Source organism: Callospermophilus lateralis, chromosome 1, assembly GCF_048772815.1.
Source record: "Callospermophilus lateralis isolate mCalLat2 chromosome 1, mCalLat2.hap1, whole genome shotgun sequence".
Classification (NCBI taxonomy): Eukaryota; Metazoa; Chordata; class Mammalia; order Rodentia; family Sciuridae; genus Callospermophilus; species Callospermophilus lateralis.
This window is the reverse complement of record NC_135305.1, coordinates 141,657,881-141,673,297: the sequence shown is the minus strand read 5'-3', so window position 1 is coordinate 141,673,297 and position 15,417 is coordinate 141,657,881. Positions and strand designations below refer to the sequence as shown.

At 37.6% G+C, this 15,417-nt stretch overlaps 1 pseudogene; it reads right to left on the bottom strand.

The window, feature by feature from the left end:
- Window positions 1-13,869: 13,869 nt before the first annotated feature.
- Window positions 13,870-14,954, bottom strand: LOC143399110 (KH domain-containing RNA-binding protein QKI-like; annotated as a pseudogene).
- Between the last annotated feature and the right edge of the window lie 463 nt (window positions 14,955-15,417).

Sequence of the window (15,417 nt, the reverse complement as noted above, 5' to 3'; positions counted from 1 at the left end):
CAATTCCACTTAAAGCCTAGATGTCTGAACAAACAAAGTTGCATGGCACTCACAGCTGCAGAGGAGGTTGGGAAATGAATTTTCAGCTTAGGCAAAACAAAAACAGCCTTGAAAATGAAATCAGGGCTCTGTTATCTAAAAAAGAGAGAGGAAAAAAATACATACTGGAAATGCATTGACAGTTTTTACCATGACATGAATGAAATTCACTTCCATAAAAATCTTATTAGAGTTAAGATAACCAAGACTATTAAATAATATAATACATAATAAAACACATAATAAAACCAAATAAAATGACAGAAAGTATTATGACAGTGGAATGGAAGAATCAAATTTATGCTAGGGATATAGCCCAGTTGGTTGATTGCCTAGCATGTTCAAGGCCTTGGTTTCAATCCCCAGCACCAAAACTTAAAAAAAAAAGGAAAAGAGAGAAAAATTAACAGAGCTGAAAGATGAGAAAAATAAAATTCCATTTAAACCTATCAACTTTTCTATTTTCATTTAAATAACTAAAAATGAGCTCATGAAAGTATCAGGCAATACCCAAAATTAATAATTAAAGACATGTAAAAATATTCCACAAATTCTTTTTATCTAATTCAATGTCTTAGTTCAGTGAATATAACATATTTAAGGAATTTTACAGCCTTCTTGCAATCTTAACACTACCAGCAATTCAAGTCACATTTTTTTTATTATTTTCATTAACTGAATTTTTTTAATCATGGATCTGGGAAAGATTACTGAATATTTCAAGGAAATTATTCATTTATACAAATGTTGATGGCTATTATTAATAAAAATAGAAACAAAATAAAAGTTCTTCCACTAAGGAAACAGTTTTTAAATTTGAATGTGTATAAGAATTAACTGATAAATGTTTAATAATATGGATTCCATGAACCCTGCCAAAATTTGTGATTCCAGGACATAAGAAGCTTCATATGGTTTTGATGCAGAAGGACCTAGAAATGGCTCACATGTGGTATATCATTAAGTGTATCATTTAATCATGAATCTAACCTTGTAAAAGCATCAGAGGATACCAACTGAGGAACACTATGCAAAATAATTGTTCTGTTACCCTCAAAAATAAGTAATTTCATGTATACTTTATGTAAAAAGTTATCTCTACACGATCAATTAATCTAAAATGGTAGGATTCAAAAGAGTATATAATCACATTCATGAATAAAATATAGACATAGATTTAAAGCCAGAAAGACTCCCAATTCTTCTACACCAATACTACTTTGTACTTATATAAAGACATACTTCCTGTGGCACTGATGATGGACTTTGATCAATGGCATGTCAGGGGATAGCATACAAGCAGACATGAAATGCAATTGCATGGTCATGATTGCCCTCTTGAACTTCTGCAACTTCCTTAAGAAGAAGATTACTAGGGTAGGTCATTACACTGAAAGAATGAGGCAAATGTAGAGAAGTCACTCACCAACCAGCAAATTTGTGAACATGATATAGTATTTCACTATGCAACTGAGTTTAAAATTCATATTAGTTATTTATGGATATTTATTTATTTATTTAAATGTGGTGCTGAGAATCAAACCCCGTGCCTCACACTTGCTAGGCATGCCCTCTCCAAATGAGCCACAATCCCAGACACAGATTTTGTTATCTTTAACTCTGCTCACATACTGCAAAATACATGAGGACTTTTTTTCCCTAATATTCCATTGTAACATTGTCTCCCCTACTCTACAAACTAATATTCTACTCTCACCTTCTATGAGATCAAGTTTTCAGTCTCCACGAAAGAGTGATATTTTGCAGCATTTGTCCTTCTGTGCCTGACTTATTTCAGTTAATGTAATTACCATCCTTGTTGTTGAAAATGACAGAGTTGTTCTCACTGGGAAAATATACAAGAAGTATTTAAGTTCCTGGGAATGCTCTTTGTGTATAATATATACTTGAATTCAAATCTCAAATTATACCCCCAGATATTTACAATTATCCTGTTTATCAATTAAAACTGTTTGAACCATCATTTGAATTACTATTGATGACCATAAGATTTCTTGCTAGCATGTTGTCAACAGCTAAATCTGTTTTATCACATTTCTCAGGCTGTTGCCTCCCATATAAGTGTTGGAACACACAGAAGACATCAGCAGGCCTTGGTCCAGAGGAGTCTGCCTGTTATCACAAAGAACATTGTGCCCCAAAAAAGTCAAAAATGGTACTGTGGAAATCCTATCATTGTGTCCACTCTGCAAAATGATTTTAGTTTATTCAGAGTTCCAATTCTTCTTTTGTTTGATATGTACAAATTTATGTGCTTTAAGTCATTCAGCAGTGTTGTAGATCCAGAAATAAAAATCTAGTTAACTTTTAATTTTGTGCACTTGATTCATTCAACTCTTGATGGCCACTTGGGTTGATCTTACAATGTATTTATGGTGAATGCTACAAACATTGAAGTGATTGTATCTTTATCACTGTAGTATGCTGACTTGTAGTTCTATAGAATAAGCAGAGAGGAGTGTGGGTTCGACTCTTGGGCTTTTCAGGAATCTGCACATTGCTTTCCAGAGTTGTCCTAAATAATTTACAGTATCACCAACATTGTGTCAGTGTACACTATTTCTCCTATCCTTGCTGGTATTTCTATGGGTATCCAGTTTTTCCAGAACCATTTGTTTAAAACATGATGTCCTTTCTGACATATATTTTGGTGCCCTTGTCAGGTATCAGGTGGCTGTAAGTATCAGGTGGGTTGTCTCTGTGATATATTCTATTTCATGTATCTTCATATCTATTTTCAGTTCAATACCATACTGTTTTTTTCTACTCATCTCTGTAGTAAAATTTAAGATTGGGTATTGTGATGGCTTTCACATTACTTTTTCTTGCTCAGAATTGCTTTGGCAAATTATTATTATTAGTAGTAGTAGTAGTAGTAGTAGTATTCCAAATGAATTTCAGGGCTGTTTTTTCAATACTGCAAGGAACATCATTGGTAGTTTGAAGGGGATTGTATTGAATTTAACTGAATCCGGATATTGCCATTGATAATATGGCCACTTTGACAATATTAATTCTGGGCTATCCAAGAACACAGAAGTTCTTTGCACCTTCTGTGGTCTCCTTCCATTTCTTTTTCAGCATTCTATAGTTTTCACTTTAGAGATCTTACACCCTCTAGGGTAGATTCATTCCCAGGGGCTTTTTCAGATTATTGTAAAAGGGATGGTTTTCTTGAATTCTATTTCAGTGCCATCAATGTTGGAGTATAATAATGCTATTGATTTATGAGTGCTGATCTTTCCTCCTGATACATTACTAAATTCATCAGGTCTAGAATTCTTCTGGTGAAAATTTTTGGCAGCATCAGCTTGACTGTGTCAAGGTGGCTCCTGCCTTGCTCACTTGGGACAGCGGGAATCACAGACCTCCCTTCTTGCACCAGTGTATAGTGCAAAGAAGCCTCTACTTCAACAAAAGAAATGCTGCCTGTCTGACCTCAGATTTTTAATAAATATGTTTATTTTCTTTTTGTGCATTTTCCCTCCCTATATGATCTACCAGTCCACTACTCCTGCTGCTGCAGCTGCTGAAGCTGCAGCTGCAGCTGCTTCTGCCACCACCAGCTTGGATCCCATGAACTTTTTTTTTTTTTTGTCTTTGTTTAAGGCACCCAAATTTCTGATTCGCTAAAACTCTCTGAGTGTCCACTGTTGAGTTTTAGTGAAACCCCTCTTTTGCTCACTGAGAGGAAAGAGTATTCGGGAAGTTTACAGGTTGTGGAGCAACAAGAAATAAAGGTTCTCTCTATCATAATATTGCTTCCATTTTGCAATGCATTATTTCTTTTACTTAAGTTTCTGACTTTATATGCCTATATTATTTTTTTTTCCATTCACTATTAAGTTTTGGTGAGTTCCTTTAGTTCCTCCCTCACTGAGAAACATTCTTCTTGCCTTCTAAGACTGGAACTGAAGAACTGCTATGGTGCATCCTTCCTCGAATCTGCCAACTTCCCTTCTCCTGACAGCCAATTTGTACAAGATACCAAGGAATGTTTAGGGCCAAAATATACTCTATCTTGATGAATACCTTATATGAACTTGAAAACAAATTTTATTTTCTCATAGTTGTATGAAGTATTTGTACAAATGCCAAATAGATCTATGTGAATATAATGGTTTTGGTAAATTCCTAGGATTGCCATATATAAGTACCAGCTTTCTTGGGTTGAAGTAATGCAACTGTACTATCTTAGAGCTATATTCCCCAGGAATCCCACACTGACCTGTTAACAGGACCATGCTCCTTCTGAAAACTTTAGGGAAGAATTTTTTTTTGCCACTTTACTGGTTTGGTGGCCATCCTTGGTCTGCTTGGTTTTCATCTGCAACACTTTGTTTCTGCTTCCATCATCATGTGGCATTAGTCCCTCATGAATGTGCCCCATCTACTTATGAGAAGAGATGCCCTATTTGGAGAATGGATCCACCCTGCTCCAAGGGGATACTTTTAATTGCTGAGATCACAATGACTCTGATTTCAACCCAGTGAAATTTGGAGGTACTGGTGTTAGGACTTAAACATGTATTTGGGTGGAAGTAATTTGACCCATAATAGAGATGATTGATTCAAGAGTATACTTTTTCTTTTCTTCCTGATGGATTTGTTAAGTGTTATAAAGGAATGCTAAAACATTCTAGTGTAACAGTAGCATATTTCATTTCTCATTGTAGTTTCTTCCATTTATTTTTTATTTTTAAGTTTTGTTTCCTGGTATACTCCTTCCCTTGCCATTCAGAAACAATCATATTCCAGCAGCAATGGAGCCAGTGTGTGTTAAACAACCATCTCCATACACTCTAGATCCATGTCTGCAGTAAGGAATCCCCTGGAGTAATTCATCAGCAAACCAAAATACTGACAGTGACACTGTATTTCCCTAGATTACAATTGGGTCGTCATGCAAGTGGCATCAATTGATTTGGGAGGAGACCAAACAAATTATATTGCTGAGGTAATGTGATGCTTCTTTGTCTAAGATATAGGTCTTGTTTTGTTCCTTTTAATTCAAATTCATTCATGAAAATATGAGAGTGTTCATTACAGGTGACTCATACAATTTCTTTTGTAGTGAAATTACAACTACACATCTATTACCTGTGAGAATGATTCAAGATGACATTAACATATGACAAAAAAACATTTGTCAAATGATTGCAGTGAACATTTTCCTCAGTGGCACTTTTCCTTGGTAGAAAATTAATTTTGTGCATGTCATCAAATTGTATCTGAGAAATACTTCATCCAAAGCTCATGTCTTTTCACAAGTGCCCTCTCTGCCTTATTTTGTGATCTTTGTCCCAACTGCTGTTTCCCATCTAGTCATCTAATGTCACCACAGCCAACAGTACATTTGTGTGAATGATCTCATGCTCACACTGTCTTCCTTTCTGTAACTACAGGTAGACTCTGCAGCAAATGAGAAATGTAAGTATTCTCAACTCCCTAACATGCTGAAGAAAACCTCTGTACTTAGATAGGTCAGACATTCCTTCCTGTTTCTATGTAAAAAGCTATCTGGGATTTATATTTTGTTTGAAATGAGAATTGGGATGTGGTGACAAAGTGATAATCCAGTAAAGGATCATGGCCATCTACCATGATTCTGAAACAGCTGTCTTTTGGGTGGTGTGCATTTATGTGAATGAGGGTGGGGAGGTATCTCTGCGCATGCCCATGTGTAATAATTGTGTATGTGTTTGTGAGGCTGTGGGACCTTCCTCAGAAATTCTGTTCTAACATGCCCAGCACAAAAGTCCATTTTCTAAAATTAAAAAACCACATTAATTCATTTGTATGATACAATTCCTTCACACTTCAAGGCACCCAGATCTTAAGTTCTGGTTACTAGGCCCACTCTGAGGTTAGAGATAATGCTGAGTCAAAAGTTCCAGGTTCTTGACTCTGTAAGTGAAAGAAGATATAAGAATTCAGGAAATTAGCCTGATGGTGTTGCTTTGGGATAGAGAACTGTAATCATCATTTTGCAATATATCACACTCCAAGTTATTCCAATATATTACTGTACTCATATTTCCTACACAGATGTGAAATATTTTGCCTACTTTTAAAGTGGCCTCATTGGTCATCTCTAGAAAGATATACCCCTAGGGGTACAACATATCAAATGTACATATCACACCTGGTTATGGTTTAGCAGGAAATGGAAAGGTTCTTCTTCTCATTCATTCTTGTTCTTTGCTGTATATTTTCGCTGCTGTCCATATCAAGAAATGCTCTGAACAATTCATAAGAAATAAATCTGTATACTAATAGTCATTCTGTATCCTTCTAGTTCCCCCAAATGGCATGGTGGAATTAATTTCTGGAGAAAGCATTGGTCGGGAGGCCCCATCAAAAACCATGGTAAGGTTGCTTATCTTCCTCTGAAATACAAATGTTGCTCTTTAGTTTCGCCTTCTATTATAATATGATATGGTTTCCTGGAGATGGCATACATAATTTTCTGAGTGTGCAGGTTCTCACAGGGGTGTCTGTTGCCTACTCAGACCTCACTGAAGGCAAATTAACAAGAAAGATCAGCTACCCACTGTATGATAGCAATCTTTGTGCCTGTCTGTCCATTGAATTCTTTATTTATCACCTAATATAGACCTGTGACACAAATTTCCCTAGAGAAGCTTGTATCATTTGGTGAGTGTATGTTTGCTTTGTCCTTGCCTTTGAGTTCCCTTGTCTTGACCTCTTTCTCATTGGATTTTCTAATGTCACCAAGTTAAAAAAAAAAAAAAAAAAAGACTTGTGCCCACAAGACAGAGCATGGCTTGATCTTTATATTGACTTCTTTTCTGTATTTACAGGAGGATTCAAGAGGAGCCATAAGTGGTATGTAACCTGGTCTCACTCTCTTCCTGATGCAAAATGTACATGATGCCAAGGGTTGGACAGTCTTCCTTCCTTTTGAGTGCAGAGTCTCAGTAATTCCACTACCTCCTTGAGAAAGAGAAGTGAGGAGCTTTTGGTCCAAATTGATTAAAACAAACACACACACACACATGCGCGCACGCACACACACACACACACACACACACAACCATTTTATGTAGTTCCTGAAAGCACTTGTGTGAGCTGAATGATGTGAATAGTTCAATGAGAGATTTATACGTGTTGGTGTTGCTCTGTGTACATCCATGTCACTCGATTCTGAGTGTGCCTGTGTGTTCATTTGTGCACATTTGTGTGTTTATATATATATATATATATATATATATATATACACACACACACACCAAGATGTCAATGTCCACATATTAAAAAATGCCATGTTCATTAAATCATGATTCTGTATATGTGTAAATAGAGCAAATGATAAACTTCCTTGTGTGCAGTTCATTCCATTCCAAGAATACCTCAATTAACATGCAAAATATATCCCATACAAACCTGGAAAATTTTCACGACATTCCATAAGGAAAAAGCTCTGTTTCATTCCTGTACTGCACCATTAGCCTCTTAATTTAATAACAAACCTCACCTGTAAGTAGTCCCTGTATTTAGTCAGGGCATTTGATTGTTCATCACACTTCACTCATGACAGTTTTTCATGTTCATATACATTTTCTCTGAGAGGTGTCAGAATTTATTTTCCAAACCCTATTCTAAGCACAAAGTTCTGGAAAGGGCCAATCCTTAACAGTGACCCTCAGGTCCACCAGAACACTGTGCTGACTTATGGTAGGAATCTGAGACAGAGAAGATGCCCAGGCCAGAGATTCCTGTAACTAAGGAAGGGCGTTATATGCATATTCCAACTGACATTGAAACCTGCCTTGTTGTGTCTTTTTTAGGCACTACATTGTGAGAAACATGTTTAAACTCGAGGGACTTGAGATTAGGTGATGACCAGCACAGCTGCAGCTATCTACTTACAGAACAAAAGATGGGCTCCAGTGAAGGTCAAGCTCAGCTAAGCGGTGGTGTCTGAGCCCACAGTTTAGGTCTGTGCTGATCCCTATTTGGCCTGCAGGATATCATATTGACAGTGTCTCTGATAGGTCTTCACATTGTTGGTCTCAAATGCTATTTAGGTTCTTCTAATCATACATACATGGATACTGACACTGACTTGTCACTGTGAGAGTGGAACCACTATGCTCATCATTCCTCCTAATTTCTGAGCTCATCCCTGGACAGAGTGTCTTAATCTTAGTCTCTATCAGCATTTGATGAATGCCACTCTGCTAAAATCTCACTTGTCTGGCATGTGGGGCTCTACAGTGAGCCAGTTATCCACCTGGGATCTGACCAGGACGAGTGACAATCGGTAGGGAAGTTAAGAAGAGTGCATTGTGTCCAAGCTCTGCAACCACATTTCTCATCAGATCTGGGTGGGATGTACCTGACCTACTGGGGAGCCATCTGGATCTTAATGTTGACTTTGTTGATGTAGAGTCCTCAGTCCCTCAGAGACTTCCTGACACTTTTGCGTGAGCCCACAGTCTACTTATAAATGATGAGTGAGATTAAGCTAGCAAACTGCTATCCAAGGAAACCCAGAGGAAGAAAATTCATGCTTGCTTCATCATTGAACTCCAGGCCTTGGCCATTCAAAAGAACAATCACTATTTGGATATGCTTTGTATTTTAATTTTATTTAAATGTTAATACAAAACTTTCAAAGCCTTAACCCAGTTCCACATTTCAAGTGGCCAATAGATCCATGTACATAAGGCAGAGAACAATCCCTTTCTCTTGTGGACATCTGCTCTGAAGATGGCACAGTGTATGTTCTGTGATTTTATATTCCTGATACTGTTGGCATCACAGTTTGCATGTCAGCTTGGTCTGTTTCAAGGAGAGAGTAATAATGTTCCAATGGAAGGAAGTAGTTAAAATTTGACTCCTTCAGTTCCACTCTCTCACTAGAAGATTTGCAGTTGTTTGCAGCATCCTGTTGAGGCCTCTGACTCCCCAAAGCTCAGAGAGGGTCTGAGAAGCCATAACATAGATCAGGGTGATCCTGACTATTAATGTTAGTATGACTCTGTTTTTCTTGCTGATAACAAAACCCTTGAGACCGAATAATTTATACAGGTGTGTTTAGCTTACAGTTCTGGAGATACAAGAGCATGGCACTGAAAAACACTTGGCTTTAGTGAATGCCCTCTTAGCTGCATTCCATGGTTGGTGGTGTCAGCATGGATTCAGGTGCAGGAGGGAGACATCACATCAGGTGACAGGAAGCCAACAGGGATCAGAAGATTTATTTGCTCTTCTTATATAAGCATGATCTAACAAGGGTTTGAGAAATCTATATTCTCACTTCTGAGTCTCATGCCCTCAAATGACCTCATCATCTCCAAGCAGACCCTTCCTCATACAGGTGTCACAACTCTCATTATGGCCATACTAAGGACAAAGCCTCAATCACACAATCCTGCACGGGACAAACATCATCCAACCCTGGCAACCATCATGAGCTTAATTGTGACAAATGATGCATGAGACAATCTTAAATAACACTGTTGCTGATGTTTGTGTCTCTAAAGGTTGGATGTGGAGCAAATATTATGATTAAAACAGTGACGAGGAAGAGCTTGCAGGTAGGAACAGCCCTAGGTGTATGACAAAATGGGAAAGGTGTCCTTCAAGGAGTTGAGTTCACCTACTCATGCGAGAAATGAGGGATTGGCATGAAATAAAATAAACAGAAATATGTATTGCTTTTATAAAAATAAGAGTTAGTAGACCTCGTGACTTTGAGTATCCAGTTTGTAAGAAGACATTTTTCTGCTTTGACAGTTAAACACAATCTTCCATTCAAGTCCCACTCGGTCCTGAATTTGCCTCTACTACACATTAAGTAGCTTGGATGTTATTGTAGGCTATTTTATTTTTGGCATTTGGCATGAAAGAATTAAGATCTGCACTTTAGGTTTAACCCACCATGGGAGAAATCTAGTGGAACACACTTTCTTAGAGTCAGTTTGTGAACCTGTAATTAAAGATCTCTCTAGTTCTAAGCAGTGAGTAAGAATTCAAAACATTCCTCTCTGCATATTTGCTTCATAGAGCAGCATTTCTCTTCTCTGTTTTGTCTACTCCTGGTTTAAGATAAACTCTCAAATGTGGGCAACTTAAAGAAAATTGTTTCAGTACTCTATGGACAGGCCACTGTGTTCTGTAAAAGAGTGAGGAGAAGTTCCTCTTTCAACATGTCTCTAACCTCCAGTCTTCATCTAATTCCCAAGCCCTGGGACTAGGAGGAAAATCTGAATGTGTTTGTATTCAAGAGACCTAACTCCAGAAAGTCAGGGAGACTGTGGCTGCATCTTGGAGGAACAGGATGACACAGATACCCCTACTGAGTACAGTGGCAGAACGTAAACTGTAAAAGAGCTCTTGGTATCCTAGATCTATTTCTCATTGCAGAGGTGAGGTGTTGGAGACCAGGAGACAGGAATGCAGACAAGAGGAAGAATGGAGAGCTTTGACTTTGGCTGTAGAACACAAGGAGCAGGAGCAACGCAAGTTCTCAACTTTAACTCTGCCTTTCTTTTTTCTAAGGTCACATTGTCACCATCAAGGCCATGGTCCACAAAGAAGACGTAGAAACTGATGCAGAGGACGAGGAGGAGGAGGAGGAGGAGGAGGAGGAGGAGGAGGTGGAGGAGGAGAAGGAGGAAGAGGAGGAGAAAAGGAGCAGAAATCTGTACATAATTGATTTCCTATTGGTTTCTAATATTTATCCTTTCTTATGTAGAGACTCTGTAGCTTTTACATGTTTCATTATTCCCTCTTTTATGACTTTTCTAAATGTGCTTTCCTCATCCAGATCTTTGAGGTCCTTGGACCTTGAAAGTCTGTTAAATCTCACTGCACCAACATTCTTAGTCTTGTCCTGGTTTTGACCACAGGTGACACCCCTGAATCATACTGAGCAATACTGCATGGCCATGCACTGAGCTTGAGTTGTGGGGGGCTTCAGAAATATTGAGTTGTTGCCTGATGCATGATACATAAACAATCTGGCTCTGTTCTAGTGAACACTGAATAGCTGGGTTCTTCTGCCTTTGCTGGCTCTGAGCATGCATGAATGTACCCTTCCTTTCCTAGGTCAAGATTACACAATTGGAAAGTAGTTCCTGTAACAGGGGCCCTCTCCTGATTTAAAATGTGTGTTCAATGCAGCAAAGGTGATAAAGCAGTTTAGGAAGAGGAAATTTGAGTGTGGAAAGAATGGGAGGGAGAGCAGAGGTCAAAATACACATATGCTCCATTGCTTCCTTAAGTTTCTTTGTTGCACTTTATTCAATCCATCAGAAGAAATGAGAGCACTAAAGTGGCCCCAGTTGCATGTGACCATGGCCATGCAAGGGGAGGTACCATTTGGTTAAAATCAGTGCACAGAGCTGTCTGAGGATGGAGCTACAGAGGGTAGGGCTGGAGGAGCAGGGTCCTTGCTCCACCCTGTGTCATCACAGGTGCTACTCCTCAGCGTCCCAGATGTGTGCTACTCAGCCTTTACACCCAAATATCCTAGAGAACCCTTCCCATTGCCTCATGTTCACTGTCTAAGGAACTGCCTCAGAAGGTTGTGAAGGTGAATGTCTATGGGAATTTGCTGCTGAGGACATTCATAGACACTCTATGCCCACAGACAACACCCTCAGCTGAAGGCAGCATACCAGCCTCAGTGCTCCCTGTCCAGAGCCCAGGAGAGATCAGGGCCCAAGTTCATCTTGCATATCCTAAAACAATTGTTGTCCTGGACACTCTCTGTGGCCAGCAACTTATCCCACAGGAACTTCTTTTATCAGATTCTGTGTTATAGACTCCATAAAACACCAGGAAGAGAAGTAATTTTGGCCCCGGGACACAGCTAAGATGATACCTCTAGTGCACAGCACCTGGAATTAGCCTGCAACATTTGAAAAAGGAGCTGTTTTTATGGTTCCAAAATCATAACAGTCTATTACGTATAGAATTTACAGATTTATGTTTTCTTTCTTTAATAATTTTAATATTAGTACTTCTTGTTATATTTTTATATAAAATTATATTTCCTTTGTAACAGTTGCTTTTGAAATTCATTCTGTAAAATAAAACACACTAAACAAAGGTAAATGTTCCTGAGGTAGATCTCAATGAATTTCAAAGCAGTTACCTTGGTGATCCCCATCATCACCCTCAGACCTCCCAAACCCCTCAGTTTGCTTTTTAGGTTTATTTTCAGGTTATTATTATAACATTCACTAAATTAATGATGTGGGTGAATAGATACAGTTAAGAAACAAAAAATTAAATTGCAATCTATGTAAAATCCCAACTAAATTTCAAATATGTTTAATTAATTGATCCATTTATTAGCTAAATAAATCTCCAGTCAAGACACCCAATATAAGAAAGGGCTGGGAAACACTTGGCAATTTTCATTTATGAAAATTGTGGTTTTACAGTTTGTATCCTTTTCTCAATCAAGAAGTTTTTTTTTCTTTGTAAACCACATACATATAAAACAAGTTGAAAACATACATTATAAACTTGTACCAATGGCATTAAGTACATTAACTGACATGTTTCTCATTGGAAATAGGTTGGTTGCTATATAGAGAGAGCATGAAAACTATTAAGATAATAATAAACTCTAGTCAAAATATAAATGTCTGCTCTATGGTAACATACAAGCATCACTTCAATCTGAACATGCTAAAATTACATAAAATTGTAAAAACTACGTCTTAAAATATATACTTTAAAAAAGAAATAAATTCAATAAAGAATGATAATACAGGGACTGGGGTTGTAGCTAAATATTAGAGTACTTAATTCACACATGTGAGGCCATGGGTTTGATCCTAAGCACATATAATAAATAATATAAAGGCATTGTGTCCATCTGCAACTAAAAATATTTTTAAAAAAAGAATGATGGGTTGGGGATGTAGCTCAATGGTAGAGCACTCAAGTAGCCTATGTGAGGCACTGGGTTCAATTCTCAGCACCACATATAAATAAATAAAATAAAGGTCCAGTGATAACTAAAAAAATGTAAGAAAAAAATGGTAATACTGAGTACCAAGGCACTCAGATTTCAAATTTCATGTTTCTTTTTCATTGATCCAATATTTTGTCAACTAAGTTTTCAAAATTTGTTCAGAGCCAACATCTATTATTTTATAAATTTATTTTCCCCATAAAAGACCTTTGATAAACATCCAAAATATTCAGGTTAAATATATTTGAAATAAAGCTGAAAGAAATTATAGTGTAATTTTTCACTGTCACCTCAAGTGTTTGAGTATTACAAGTTATTCAACCAACAAAACAAAACGAAAATCATAATGGCACAGTGTGTATTATAAATAAATCAAAACAATTGCATGTGTAACAAAAAACAAACAGAGCAGTGGCATATTAAATGAAAATGTAAATTAATCTTGGAGTAACACATTGAAAGATGATCAGTGCTATGGGATGATTTGGGACCAAATATTTTACGACTATTCAGTGCAGGTTCTAGAACCCCTTTCATCCACACAGGGATGGAGTTGGGAGAGAAAAAGCTGAGCTGAAGACAACATTTTATTTATCTTTTGTTTGTCTAGATTGTAAGATTAATGAACAGACAAGTCCCTCAGCCTGCTGCAATGACCACAGGAAAGCAAAATCAATAACCACTTAAGTGATCAGTAGGTAGACATAGTCATGTCATTACTGGGCAAAGAGTTCAGAGACCAGAAGTTCATAGATTAGTTACCAGTATCAGCTCTACCTTCATTCACAATTTTTTTGGAAAGGATGGACACACATATTGGGCCTTCAAACTTTAGTAGTCACTGCACCTCACACACCATTGGGTTTAATAGGGTACTCAAGCACTGAAGTGGTTGGTGCCAACGTGTAAGGTATTTGTAGGGTGTGTAGATCAATCCAGCCTCTAGCCCTGGAGGGACAATTGCAGCAGGAATGTGAGAAATTCCTTTTGGCATGACAGATGTCTGTAATTGTTGGATCAAAGGCATTGCAGTAGGGTCACTGGTGAGAGAAAACGTGTAGCCCCAGTTATGATTGTAGGAGCAGCCTGGGCTGTTGCCACAAGAGAAAAGGCAAGGGCTGGTGATTTAATGTTGGCATCGCTGCAGGTGTCATTCAGAATCAGAAGCTTCATCAGCTGCATCTTCTTCAGTTTGCCCAATACAGTGACACATCATGGATGTACCTTGTTCTCACAATTTTATTGGATGGATTAAAATAAAGGTTCTATAATTTTAACTCAGTTTGAACATTTTTATCTTTCTGCTGCAGGTACCAGTATTTGCCTCAATTCTTCAGTGGCCCTCTATAGTTTTATTTTGATCTATTCTGAGAACCTTCCACAGTGATTAGTACATCTGAATCTTCATGTATATGCTCCCAATTCAGTTGCTCTATTTTGCTCCTCCTCTTTATATTTAATGAGTCTTTGCCTCAGGCCATTGTTTTACCTACAGTTTCTTCCTCAAGCTCTGTATTGGTAAATCCTCTGGGGCCAAAGATACTATCAAGAAAATTAAAATCTAGATATTTGAAGTTTTTGAATTTTTTACACAAATAGAGCACAGCTTTTTATTTATCTGGTTTTAGATGATGAAGAGTCACTCCATTCATTAAATCATACCATAAAAAGGGTAGTAATGTCTTTCTCATTCCACCATCTCACTCCCACACATTCTCCACTCCACCTCTTCTTCTCTGCTCAATCCAAAATTTCTCATTCTTCCCTTGACTCTCCCCCAGGTTATTATGGACATGCTCCACTTATCAGAGAATATATTTGGCCTTTGGATTTTGGGGGTTGATTTATTTTGTTCCATGATATTCTCCAACTCTGTCCACTTACCTGTCAATGCTGTAATTTCATTCTTCTTTAAGGTTGAATAATATTGCATTCTGCATATGTACCACAGTTTGTTTCTATATTCAAATATTGAAGGGCATCTAGATTGTTTCCACAGTTTATCTACTGGGAATTCAGCTGCTATGAACACTAATGTCACTGCATTACTATGGTGTGATTTTAAATCTTTGGCCTATTCACCTAAGAGTGGGAATGCTGGGTCAAATGGTGGTTCCATTAAAAGTTTTCTAAGGAATCGCCAATCTGCTTTCTCAAGTGGTCAAACCTATTTGCAGTCATAAAAATCAGAATATTCTCTTACAGCACATTTAGTTTCTATTGTAACTGAACAATAGTCCCCACATAATCAAGTAATTTTGCACACCTCTTCTTTTTTGTACTGCCATTTAATGTGTGTACATTAGCAGATGGTACTCTGCTAATTTATTCCTCTGGCAGTAACTAGAGGTGGTTGAAGATCCTGCAGAATTTAGAAAGGATGCTCAAGAGCTTTT